The sequence below is a fragment of the Hermetia illucens genome, chromosome 2, assembly GCF_905115235.1.
Source record: "Hermetia illucens chromosome 2, iHerIll2.2.curated.20191125, whole genome shotgun sequence".
Classification (NCBI taxonomy): domain Eukaryota; kingdom Metazoa; phylum Arthropoda; class Insecta; order Diptera; family Stratiomyidae; genus Hermetia; species Hermetia illucens.
Window position 1 is genome coordinate 144,926,291 of NC_051850.1, and position 13,964 is coordinate 144,940,254.

The following is a 13,964-nucleotide window of genomic DNA, read 5'->3' on the forward strand; positions in this document are numbered from 1 at the left end:
TACCCAGTGAGGAACAAAGGAGTTTTTCGATAGTACTTGAAATTTCATTTAATCTAAAGCCATTGTTAAATGAGCTTAAATATAGCATATGCAATCGGTCAGTCAGAATATGACATTTTAATTTCAAAATTTCAAATGGACGTTATCGAGTTCGATAGCATTATTCTATTATTAATAAAAGTTATGCTCAGCGTAGTGGTCGTCCTATAAATAACTTAATTAAAATTTCAATTCGAAAAAAACTTTCAGCTGTACTATTTTTAATTTATTCAATTTATAGCGTTTCCGAAACATTATAAGTAATATAAATTAAAAAGTAATTCAGCCAAAGGTTTTATCACAAATTCAAATTCACTGCCCTTTATAAAATCAATGTCAATGTGGTTTATTTGCACTGATTAAATTAGGAAAATTAGGCAGTAACAAATTTACACATTTATATTTTGTGAGGAGCATATCTAGAAAGGGATTCAGTTTAGGTACAAGAATATCAATATACACAGCCAGTGTATTTTAAGTTGCAAATGATGGCATTAACTTTTCCATTTCCACATTTTCTAAGGTGCTAAAAAAACTAGTTGATGTTTGGAAATCACGTTAAACTTCATGTCATTCACATTATTAGTTAGTTAATCACCACTTGCAGATAATCGAAACTTTATTATTGTGTATGATCATAGGTATGCCTATCACAAAATGGCACTGCGCTGCTTACGTTAAATTTTCACTGTGGCACTGAATAGATACAAATATGTACGTTGGAATGAGCTGTCTTATAAAAATTTATCAGGATGAATTTAAAAAAAAATATTATTAATATAAAGAGTTACCCCCAAAGCCAAATGGATTTGAAACAAGCCTAGGAAATACATAGTTGGGCTACTTCAATACTTATAATTATCTCGTACATTGTTGGGAGTAAGGCTGGATTGTTATTTTTCTTCATTTCTTGTCTCCTTTTTTTGAAAGGTGAAAGAGAACAAAAGGTGTTGTGTTCGTTTTTGACGCTGCTAAGCAGACAATAGAAGCGTGTGTTGAACTAGTCTGATCTTTGTTCTGAAATATCGTATACAAAAGTATTATAAGAATTGCATTAGAGTTGGGTAAAATGTAGTTTCATTTACAGCAACAACTAGGAAAGTTTCATCGCGTGTAGTGCTGGATTACAAAACGGAACCACTTCGAAATTTTCATGTTAGAATTGTAGATGTAGATTTGTTATTGTAAATGGGACTAGATTTTGCTCAACTTTGATTTTTATCGTGGCTCATTTGAAATTTTTCTAAATCGCTTTACATATTATATATTTCTATATCGTTGAGAAAGAATAAAACTTTAAAATGGTCCCACCTTTGCAGGAAACGATTTTTTTCCAGAAGATACTTCTGTTGTTTGTTCATCTTGAAATACGTAATCACATTTGAAATACTTAAACACATTTTGGGAGATTCAGACAAAGTATCTTTGTTTAGTTTATTATATGCCATGATGACCAAATCAAAATTTTTGTCTAGGTTGAGGTGGAACTAGTGAACGCTATGTACGATGTGTAATGTGACATCTCGAAAATATTGTGCCACGTACTACTCAGTACTTAAAACGAGAAATTCAATAGTCTGAAGAACTGTATTGGTTTGGAAAATGGTTATCTGATTTACCAAAATTCGAGATGTTCTGTTGATACTCAAAGAAAATTTCGTGCAAAATATGGACAACATTCGGCTCCATCCAAGCTTCCCGTACATCGTATGACCGATAAGTTGGAAAGTTTCTTTAAATGAAACAACGAAAGTCACCAAAATGGCATTGTAGTACGCATAGTTCCGATATTATCGGAACTGTTCAGACGAGTGTAGCTGATGATGTGATAATGTGTCGATTCTGCGCCAGTCACAAGAGTTAGGCCTGTCTATGTACGATGACTACTTGGCGTAGTTTGCGCTTGAATCTTGGATTCCGTCCATGTGAAGTGGTATTGGCACAAGAACTGAAGCCAAATCATCATCTTTTACTACATGAGCTGGTAGATTGGGTTCTAGGGATGCTGGAAATTGATTGAAATTTTCATCGAAAAACCATCTTCTCTGGTGAAACATATTTATGGCTGAACGGTTTTGTTAATAAGTAAAATTGTCGTTATTGGTGTCTGTGAAACTCGTAAGTGATTCTTCATTACACCCGGGGAAATTCACTACTTGGTACAGTTTGTTTTATGGTGGCATACTTTTTCAAAAATGAAGAAGTACGAGCGGTAACTGCGTTCGATGTCAACCGACTTTTTCTTCCGATCCTAACAATGGATTTATTGCGTAAAAAGTTCAGTGTGTCATCGGGCGCAAAGATTATGTGATTCAACACCATTGGGTCATTTTCTGTGGGGCCATGTTAAATCACAGGTTTCTATCATCTAATCCAAGACTCCTGTTGCACTTGAAGCGAACGTTGAAGCCATACCACCCAAGATATTTGGAAAAAAATACACTTTTTATTTAATAAATAACAACATTTTTGTTGCATTCGTAACCTATCCAGAACAGAATTCTAATACCCATGTTATATCGAAAGCTGTAAGGTCGACATCGTCTTTTAAACTAGAAGTTCATAGCTTTTTATCACAAAAATCAGCCAGTATATTTCTGCATTGAAATTTATCTTCTTCTCAGAAAAGGCAGAGAAAACGGTAACAATAAGTTTAAATCACTCAATTTTTATTCAAACCCTTCGCAAACTGCTTCATTGAGCCTATTCAATGTGAAGAGGTTCGGAAGCAATCCTTTGTATATACATTCATCTCTACTTCCAGAGCTCTACCTTTGTAGGTTTACCCTGATCCATTTATGCTTCTGATAACTCACAATGCCGAAGATAATAATTTTTACCACTTCAATCTTCAAATAGTTACCTCTCCACTCTACACTCCACTTTTTAGGCCTCGTTTAGAACTAGCATGAAATATGTTAGACTGTAAGTCGTACCACCTAGGTGGTTTAGAAGACAAACGATATTATAACAGTAAAGCAAGTATTTATTTTTCTGGTTTTCTGAAATGGGATACTTGAGTTAACCAGTGAAGTACAATCTTGAAAGTGGCTAACTATTCAGCTGCCTTCTTCGATCGGTCCAAATTCCTTCTTAAGTTTGTTTAATTCGGATAGGATTGCATCAAAGAGGATCACACAGATTTTTCTACCATGTCCTCATTCATTCTATTATAATTTCCATGATCACCCTGTTCACGTTTTTTGCCCACAGAACAGTATGTGACAGTCGCTATTACTGCAGTAATATTAGCATATGTGATCATATGCGGTTTTCTTGCCAATCTTCATTATATTGATCAGTTAAATTTTTGAGAAAAAGTTTCAGAGCGAATTGTCTGGTTTTCCGGCTTGCTTAGTTTTTCAATTGAATAATTGATAGTTAGAAAAAAATAGACATTTTGGGTTCCATAAAATGCTTCATATATCCGTTTATAGCTGAGGTATTTGTAAAAAAATTAAAATCTGAATATTCCAAAAACAATCAATTATCTTCGAATAAAGCCTCGTGATCATAGAGCGGTTGAGTTAGTTATAGACGAACATACTTTATTTGCCAATTGTATCTTTCCCTCACATCGAAATAGTCAAAACTGGAGTTCAAACATTAATTGCACAAGCACACCACCCTACCCGAATGGCATTTGCTGACTGGGAAGAGAATTTCGTGGCAGTGGTAGTTGTTATTCGCGGCATCTATTTCGCCCAATGAAGCTCTTATGATTTCCATTGGAAAACTTGCTAGTTATTGCTTTAATTCAGTTATACTGGATTCTAAATTGGGTCAGTTCATTTATCGTTTATTGCAATTAGATTTTTGTTTAACTCGAATTCATAAAAGAAAAAATAGAATTAAGTTAATTTAATTTAAAAGCATAATTTTGTTCTAATTCTAATCGTTTGACAATTGTAAGAATATAGACTTTTGTTGTCCTTTCGTACCCGCAGTTTATGAACTAGTGAAAAAATGGGGGTATGAGCCTGCCACAAGCTCGAGCAAAAATCAAAATATAAATTCATTTTCTAATTTTCCACAAGTAATGCGCAATACAGTTACAGCCTCGCACTTAATGTGAAATATCACTTTTTAAAAGACCCATTATGATTAATCATCATATTTCGTATCTAACTCTCAAAACCACTTTTCAAATAAATAAGTAACGTCGAGGAGAATTATATTGCAATTTATCATGATCATCGTTTTACTGTAAATTGAATGAAATTATAATTTAATTCTTAGACAGGGTTGTAAAATTCTCTTGTCAAGTCTGAATTGAATGGAGGCAATAAATTAATTTAAGGGGGAAAAACTTAGTACGAGATTGTTAAAACATGTATCACCCTATCAATATATGGTTTCAGGGCTAAATTGCACCTCAATTTATGAAATTGCGATGATACCTAAAATTATAGGTAATTTTTATTTGAAGAGATAATGCTTGTTATTTTCCAATTGATGAATTGAATCTACATATAATAGAGCACTGTTTTTTATGTTTTAATCAATTTGCCCTCACTTCAATAAACGTAGAAAATATCCACTTTCACGTAGCTGATTTCATAAGACTGCCTAACTGGTACGTAGAAACAGGGGATTCTCTTTCGCCGAGGTTTTTAATAGAGGAGAAAGTAGGCTTAGGTTAGATCAGTCTTACGTTAATCATATAGAATAAATATTACTCGGCTCTGTCGTTAATTATCGATTCGATAAAGATAATGAGATTATTGAAATTAAAATTGCTTTTCATGGTATAGTAGACGCGGTGGTCATTATTTTGCTAATGTGAATACTTTTTTGGAAGTATGAATGCTGCGTAGCCGTTCCTTTCCCATCAGTCATGAAGAAATTGTAGAATCATTCATGCTAGGAATATTTTATTATTTTGTAGTTTTAGAAAGAATTGTAGGACTTTGTCAAGAAGCTTATAGATTTTGTGTACTTTACACATATATTTGATTTAAACATAAGAAGTGCACATTAGTCTTCAAACGTCTTGAAACGTAAATACGTGCCGTATCATAAGTAGACAGTTGACATCGGGGTAAAATCCTAGAGGAATTCGAAATCCACAGTGGAGTCTGTCCGGTTGCATTTTGACATCGATACTTTTTCATCTCGCTATCGGTGCGTTTTTCATGATGCCTTGACTGAAGGATTTGTAGGGGATCAATGTATTTGTCGAAGAAAAAAACGGAGTTGGAGTGAAAGTAAATATCAACAAACCCAAGGTTCTCAGTCTGATAGGTTATCTTCCATTTGTATCAATGGACACATCGAAAACATAGAATAGTTTGTAAATCTAGGAAGAGTTTTTTTTGCCGCGACGCGGCACCGAGCTTGATGTTACTTGGCGACTAAATCCGCTTCTGTTGTCTTGTTTTCTCCACGTTGCCATATGCGATTGGAATGTGATAGGTGATCACTACTGTTTCTCGAAATTGTCAAGCTTTTATGAACTCATGTCTGCATCATATCATCAGGGCAATTTTTATTGAGACAGTAACTAGTGGAAGTGGCTGTGGACAGGTCGCATATTAAGAAAGGGCAAATAAGGCTCTAGAGTTTCGCGGCGTAGAACGATGGGGGAGGAGTACAAGCTTCTCGGAAAGTCGTAAGGAGTGCTGAAACCCCTGCTTATGATTTCCCGTGATTTATGGCAACCATATATAGCGGCGGTAAAAAAATAGCAGTGCCGACTTCATGAACTGTGAAAGGGCAAGAAATGAGCCTCCAAAAGCTTTTGACTCCTTTCATTGCCTTTCAGTATCCCAGTTCAACGGTTGTTGTTATTTTTCAGTTTTTGACGTCCACCTAAAAATTTTCCATCGGATTGCGGTCAGGCGATTTAGTAAGCCATTCCATTATGGTGCTTTCATTATTCAAAAATCATTTTTTAGATTTTCTGCTCGTATGTTTTGCGTTATTGTCCTGCTGGAGGACCCATTTAAGATGCATTTCTTGGTTAACATACCGGAGGATATCTCCCTGTAAAATATCTGTATATATATTGATGGCGCTCTTAAATCAGTATATGGGACCAACACCATAGTAGGAAAAGCAGGCCCATATCATGATTTTAGATATGGGCTCGTCCTGAGTGTTTAATCGTTTTCGTTGTCAAGCAAGAATCGTATTCATAATTCGGCGGACCTCAAACATACTGCCTTGCTGATTCGGCATGAGAAATAACGATTTTACTTTCGTCTGTTCATAAACTCTTTATCCATTTCTGAATGGACCACTCCGCATATTGTTTTGTAAAACGAATTCTTTTTGCAATATGTGTTGCTTTCAAAAGTAGCTCGTTTCTTGGAGTTCGGTTGTTCAAATTATGATCACTCAATGGGTTTTGAACTGTTTTAACTCATGACTCTTCTTCGAAAACTTGACGAAACCATTTACATCCGAAAGCAATAGACCTCGTTTTTGAAGCATGTTTCAATTGTTTTCAATATTTGATTGTATTTGCAATCATTTTAGCTGAACAGGAATATTTTTGATGTTGTATCTTCCTTGTTACTTCCTTATCAAATTTCGCTTCTCGGGAATATAATACGGCACACGTCTCACTTTTTCAAATAAAAAAATAGATTTTATTTCCTCTATTATAAAAAAATGTAGTTGAAAAGTCGGTCTTTTAAAAGGAAAAACAAAAATAAAAAGATGCGAAAAAACTCGCGACTGGTATTATTTTACCGCGCTGAATTATCATTTCTTAATAGAAATTAATTTTGGCAAAAGTTCCGTTATAGTGAGTTTTAAGTAACATTTAGCAACAGTCAAAATCCCTAAAAATTTAAATTTAAGAAATTATACTAAGAGGAATGTAATGTGTGATGTCACACTGCTATTTTTTTTATCGCCACTGTATATAAATTGCAATTCACTTCCATTGGTACCAAGTTGCTTTACATAGTGATACGTCTTACCTTTTGATTTACACAATATTTATCGTACAACTCATAAGAGGAGCGAGGAACTGTTGGTAGTCTTCAGTTAAAGTTAAGAAGATCTTCAGAGACGATGGAGATGGATTGAGTATTGAAGTTGTATCCATCCCCACTTGATGGTGGGCAGGACGAATTGGAGAGAAACTTTTCCCTACTTTTTTGGTCAACGGTCCGTGATCTCCAATTGTCAACATGATTGGTATCCAGGTGGTGTTCGCGGAGCGAATAAAACTTCAAGTGAATTGAATTCCTTGAGCCTAAAAAATAAAAAAGTTACCCGAAAAATGCTATCTGTATGTCATAAAAGATGACGCATGTAATTACCTTATGATCAAAAAGTACCGGGAATTTTTAGTTTAGAAGCATCGCGCATGGCAGAATTGGTTATTTTCTATTTTTGTTTCAAGTTGGTGCCATCTCAACTGAGATGTTAATGTTTTAGCGCCATCATTAGTATTACTCTGGCGTCTGTTTACATCAATTCACTTTTATGGCCATCTGGGGTATCAAATGAATGAATGATATCAGGTGAAGCGTATGATAGTGACGGCTCAAAATATGACACCCAAAAAATGTAACAGGTCACGTTCTCAGAACCTATCCAACCGAAAAATCCGATAAAAATCACAGTGGTGTATCTAATCTAGGCCTCAAAATATATTCCTTTCCGATATCTGCATAAATAAAGTTAATAATAGTATATTAGCATATTTTTGAAATTTAGCCGGAAACTCCCCTTAAGTTCATGCTATAACTAAAAAACTGGCACTTGCAATAAGAGGTAACTTTGGGAAGTTTGAAGAAAATCCAATCCATTTTAAAACGTGTATGACGTCATCATAACATATCAATTCGTTGAAACCACAACAAAATGAGCTTATGTGAATGGGAGGTCGCAGGGAAACATTTCCTTTTAGTTTAATCATTTATATATCTATAAATTACTCCAGACAGATATATGTATGTCTTTATAATATATGGTATGTATATGTAAATGAAACTTGGAGGTAGTGCCTATTCAGATAGATATACAATCTTTGTTTGTTTAGGGTGAGCATAATATCTACGTGTGTAATATGTCCTTTCTCGCATAAGATGAACACAAAACCTCTATACCTGAAGCGCCAGGTTCCGGTATTCCGACTCGTTCATTGGCAGCTGACATTCACTTAAAAAACGGATCATTTTTGTTACATTTCAACAAAAACTCGGCGGCATCATTTCGGCCCAAAAGGTTCTTTTGTGTCGATTCGTGCGGCACCAATAGTGTATTGTAGAACCCGGTGATGGCTAAGAATGGCGAAATTGCCTATTATCTTTCTGTACTAGTTAGAAACTTCGGTGGACTTTCATTTCTTTTGTGTTTCTTGTTAATAATAGCTAACTCCCGAAGTTCTCTTCAAATTTCCTGTTGCTGAGGTTTATTGGTTTGTTTGTTTCTCATTAATGAGCACTTTCAGCTGATTTATTCCCATATATTTCAATTGGGCACTGTAAGTACTTCATCATTGAATCGTTCTTTGACTCTCTCCAAAATGCAGTGCAAAAGTTGTAAAACACTTTATCCACACCCCCTAAAACTGATCTGATCTGTTTGAAATAAATTTCATGTGACAACAATTTGTAGCATCACATGATCTCTGTTGCCATTAATCTCATCAGCATTAAATAATCGTCTTCTTGTTGTTAATGTTGGACACACGCCTCTTCCCACTTCCTGAAATTAAATGTTGTTTTTGTGTTAGATATCATCAATTCCGTTGGTGTAGTAACCAGCGGAAAAAAACTTTAGTGATGCTATATGTGACCTCTATTCTTGAATGATATTGCCGTATCAGTAAAAAGAAACTAATGATGGGAATGTACGACCCACTGATTGGGTACCAAAAAATGAATTAAGTCACACGTTCATAATTTCTGTAACATTTGAACGTCTGTAGGAACGTTCTGCTATAGCAAGCGTTGATAAGATTAGAAATGCTAAGGGGGTGAGCGGACATTCTTTTCGCAAATTTAAAAGGTAGATTCTAAATTCGGCTTGATGGCGATTTTTCTAGTAAATGTAATTTTAGTAATTTTTCTAGTAAAAGTTCAAGGTTTGTTTGTGGGTATCGACGGCATTCCTTTGATATAACTTCAAATTCATTTAGACATTTCCGTTGATTACATTCAAACGCGTAATAAGGCAATAATATTTGTTCCATTTGCCTGTTGTGGAACGAAGGTTTTATAAAAAGAAGTTGCAAATCTTGTTGCTAGAAGAAGTTATCAAAATATCTTAGTGGGGTTATCACTGAGATTATTTCAACAAATCAGAATTATTGTCTCGATTCACAATATCCCCTTAGTTGCTGAGTGAAAAACTGCTTTCAATCTTTGCCCTGAACTTAATCCCAGCAACGAGGCATACATTGAAGCTTGCTGCAGCCTGTCAAATGGAAAAGGGGCAAAGTCGAACAACCGACCAATCGGAGAACGAGATTGGAAACGAGCCCACAATTATCTGAATAGTAAGTGGAAAGCGACAACTGCTTTGTTGTGCTGCAATTTGAGATGTGATTGCGTCAATTTTAAAATGTTGTGGTCATACGCTAATGATCCTCGACAACAGACAACATACGTATGCAAATTTGGGGTGTGTATTTCATTGGGGTCTTTAATATGTTGTTTGCTCCAAATTTAATTTTATGGTCATGGTCATTTAAGGAGGGAGATAATATTAATGGTTAGATTCATCTCGATTTATTATTATATGGATGTTTTCGAAGTTGGTTCTATTTCTAATGTCCTAATTGCTGGCTTTTCTGATATTGACATACCACCAATTTTCTAGCACATAAAATCACCAATTTTCAAACACCTAAAATTAACCAAATAATATTACTTGTAGAAGAAATCCGGTTTTTTCCACTTTTTGTATAATTTTGCGTGGGAATGGACAATTTGGCTAAATGCCATTTTATCACATGCTTCAGACATCTTTATTTTTATAACCTTGTGGAAGTCATGACGTTTGTATGAAGAATAAGAGAGTTGGGTTCATTGTTGATTTTTGAAATATATACGACGACAATGTCTGTTAGCTACGTATACGCATGAAGATTTTTCGTAAAATTGCGAATAGTAGATACCATTTAGCCTTCAATATACAAATATCTAATTTTAAAATTTTCTTTTGTCAACATCAGAAGATTTGTAGACTTTACTCTTGAATATAGAAATGGCCTTACTTTGAAAATATTAAGAATGGTGATATAGTGAATGAACTCGTCTATTTGCTAACAAAATATGTATCTTACTGACGTTAATTACTTCCGAAGAACTTGATTTAAACAATGAAAAAGGAAATGTACGTACATCGATGTTTGCATTTAGGTAATTGGCTTTTGTAAGTCTTATTATATTGTAAATCACTTTAATTCTCTTGCACAATTTGAATGAAAGTGAACTTACACTTACGTTCATTGAAATTTAGTTATGGCGCACATTTAACATTACATCCACGACACAATAATCCAAATCGAATTGTGTAATAAGCATTAGCGTCTGATTGTTACTTACGTAAAATTGATTTAATAAATCCTTTCTATCAGGACCTATCCTGCGCTATCGTTGGGGTTTCTGCCCAACTCTCTTATGTTCCACATGGTGCGCGGTCTATTCATCCGGGCTCCGATTGCTTTGTTGGTTGGTTTGTGTGAAACAAAACCTTATTAATTCAATGTCTGTCTCTCCGTCTGTCGTCTGTTACACCCAATTTACTCGGAAACGGCTGAACGGACTGCCACGAAATTTGGTGAGAAGATGTGGTCTGCGTGTCCCTTTACATGCACCGAGTCGCATATTTTTCGTTGAGTTTGAAGGGGGCCTCCTATATATGCGAATGGGAAGTGTGCATTTTTTTAACGCCAAATGTAGTCATGCGGGGTATCAAATGAAAGGCTCGATTAGTACTTTCCGAGACTGATCCTATTTCTGATATTGGGTGAAACATAGGGGCAATAAGGCTCAAAATAGATGCCCCAAAAAGTGAAACAGATCTCGTTCACAGAATCTACCCAGCCGAAAAATCTAAAAAAATCACAGTGAAGGAACTATATGAATTCAAAATACATCCTATTTCGACATCTGTACAAATGAAACTAATAATAGTATATAACTATGTTTTTGGGATTTACCGTTCATCCGTATAGGCGATAATATAGGACACAATCCTGAAACGTTTGAAACCGATCCGACTATTATTAACAAAGTTATAGAAGGTCAACAGTACGTCAGGCTTGTTGTGTGGAATGTGGCAATCAGTTAGCATATGCTGGTCCCAGTGCATGCTATAAACGAAACTATCAAGTATTGATTGTCTCATATCGGTAAATCGGATATGTTCACGTGGTCAGCTCACCCTTGTATGCAAGCTTTTGTTAGATGATTACATACAGTATTATGCCTTTTCGTGTATTCCACCGGTGCTATAACAGTGCAATCAGAAATGATATGGTCCAATGTCTCTAATGCCGAACTACACATTCTATACTGGTCGTTCTCCACCCGCTCTTTCATTATGAGCCACGCCGCCTTGAATGGCATACATGAATCCCTCCGTCTCAGCAAAGAACTCTTCAGCACACAGCCATCTGCGACAAATGCAAATTAACAAATGGCTGCCAAAGACAATTCACGTGTTGACTGTGCATTGCATTCGAATTTCATTCATCGAGCCGCTCTTGGTACGACTTCACTCCACTCAGGGGATTGAAAGATCGATCCTTCAAGTGGAGTCAGTCCACAGTCTGCCTTACCGACAGCCGCATGCAAGGAACCTGCCTGCTCTTTTCTGTAGAAATAAGCGCGTAGCGAGTCGACTTGGCGATGATGTTGTGCCGTTATGTCAACCACGCCTGTACCTCCGATGTCACGAAGCAGGTTCATCCGCTCCACGGTGCATTGATGCATTGGGAATTTGGACATAATTGTCCGTATCCGGCACTGGACGTTTTCCAGATCGGTTTTCGTCCATGGCAATATTTCGAATGCAGTGAAGGGATAGCGAATGTATTCAACGCGGTTATTTTATTCTTCCCCGAGAGATACGATTTCAGCACCAGCTTTACACGTCGCAGGAATCCGGACAGCAGAGCATCCTTCAGATGGGTTCCTTGCAGTATTCCTAGGTACTTGTCAAAGTCTATCTCAATCATAGCTTGGAGCAAAGCTGCGTCCGGCATGCGGCTCGTGATGACCTTTGCGGATGGTTTGGTTTCGACACTTGTCTAATCCAAATTCCATCCGAATTGCACGGCTGAACATGTCTACTATTCGCAACAAACTTCTAGGCTGGTCGTCAGTACCAGTATACAACTTGATGTCATCTAAGTACATCAAATGTGCCAGAGGACATTTAGCACGTTGTGGGCGAAAACGAACCGAACCGAATGGAAACATAAACATGTGAAACTAATTGAAATAATAAAACTTGTTGTTTCTTTTTCGTTGGTGTTGGTTTGTATTCTTGCAAATACCGATATTTCGGGAACCACTTGTTCCCTTCATCAGTGCAAGAAGAGAAACTTGTTTGCACTGATGAAGGGAACAAGTGGTTCCCGAAATATCGGTATTTGCAAGAATACAAACCAACACCAACGAAAAAGAAACAACAAGTTTTATTATTTCAATTAATTAATCGTTGAAAACACCGCATAATTTCACTCTGATGTGAAACTATCCTAAGAGTCCCATGCTATTTATGAAAACTCCGACTTATATAAAGTAATTGCCAGCGTTTCGGGTCATTCTAACATGATTTTTTCCTACTAAAAGTTTGATGTCAATATAATATATGCTGCTCTTCTTGATAAATTTTCCTTTGAAGCAAAGGAGTTGCAGCCTTTATTGGCTGACCAATGACAATATGTTTATTGTTAATTTTCGAACTGTTCTTCCTATTTACACCTAAAAATTTATGATACTTGCATCATATACTTTATTTATTCGAGAATAAGTTTTTGCTATGCTTTGTTGATTCCAACAAATAAATAAAATTTTTTGTTTAATGCAATAAATAACTAGAAGTTTATCATTGCTCATCACACTGATGCCAGCCTAGAGTCCAAACTTTTCTTATCAATGTTTTTTTTTCTCAATCTCAAACTGTTTCTTTGAATATTAAATTAAGATCCTCCTTTGCAGCACTGAGTTGCCATATAACCAGCTTATAAACTTATTAATAACTCTACGAGTTTACCTGAAATTTTATTCCAAAAAGTACCTACAATATATACAAAGTATGGAATTCCGACTCTCAGTTTAAGTTTAGGCCGAAGGAAACGCCTTTAAGCCTTCAAACGACAGTCCCTAAACATATGAAATCATACTCATACCGTACGTCGTACAACTTTCCGTTTTCCAAACCTCATAGGACTGATTATGGTCCATTCACAACCATTTATCGTCTCGTTCATTGTACTCGTACTAAGTGTGAAAAGCTTGAAATTCGGAATTGTGCGAATGTACAGTGTCCAAAGTCTTGATTTGATTGTAAATATAATAAATATGTATATACATATTCCAAGATTTTATTGGAAAACTTTCCCATAATTTCTGTTATGGAAGTTTTCTGCATTATCACTTTTGATATAAGTGGGGCGAAATTAGCGAAAGATTTTAGATAATTTGAAGTGTAGATAAATATAATCGTCTGGCTCCATATAGAAATAATTTTCATTGTGCCTCAGTGAATTTATTGATACAATCAAGATTTCTAACTTTTCTTGGAAAATTCCACTGTAATTCCCTTTCCGAATGAGTTACCGGAAACGATCAAACTTATCGCTTTTTCCAATTAAATTTTATAAATCGAAGAAATCCAATTCAAGATTATTAGGTGTTTGGTCACTTGTTTATTTAAACTAGATTATTCACTGTGAATTGGCTAAAACCTGTTTCAAAAATATAAACAAGTAGGAAACCGGAAGCTCA

The 13,964-nt window shown here is 35.6% G+C and overlaps 1 protein-coding gene across 2 annotated transcripts in view; it reads left to right on the forward strand.

The window, feature by feature from the left end:
• Positions 1 to 13,964, forward strand: part of LOC119647454 (calcium-binding mitochondrial carrier protein SCaMC-2) — a 74,926-nt gene that overhangs the window by 30,113 nt on the left and 30,849 nt on the right. The window lies entirely within an intron of this gene.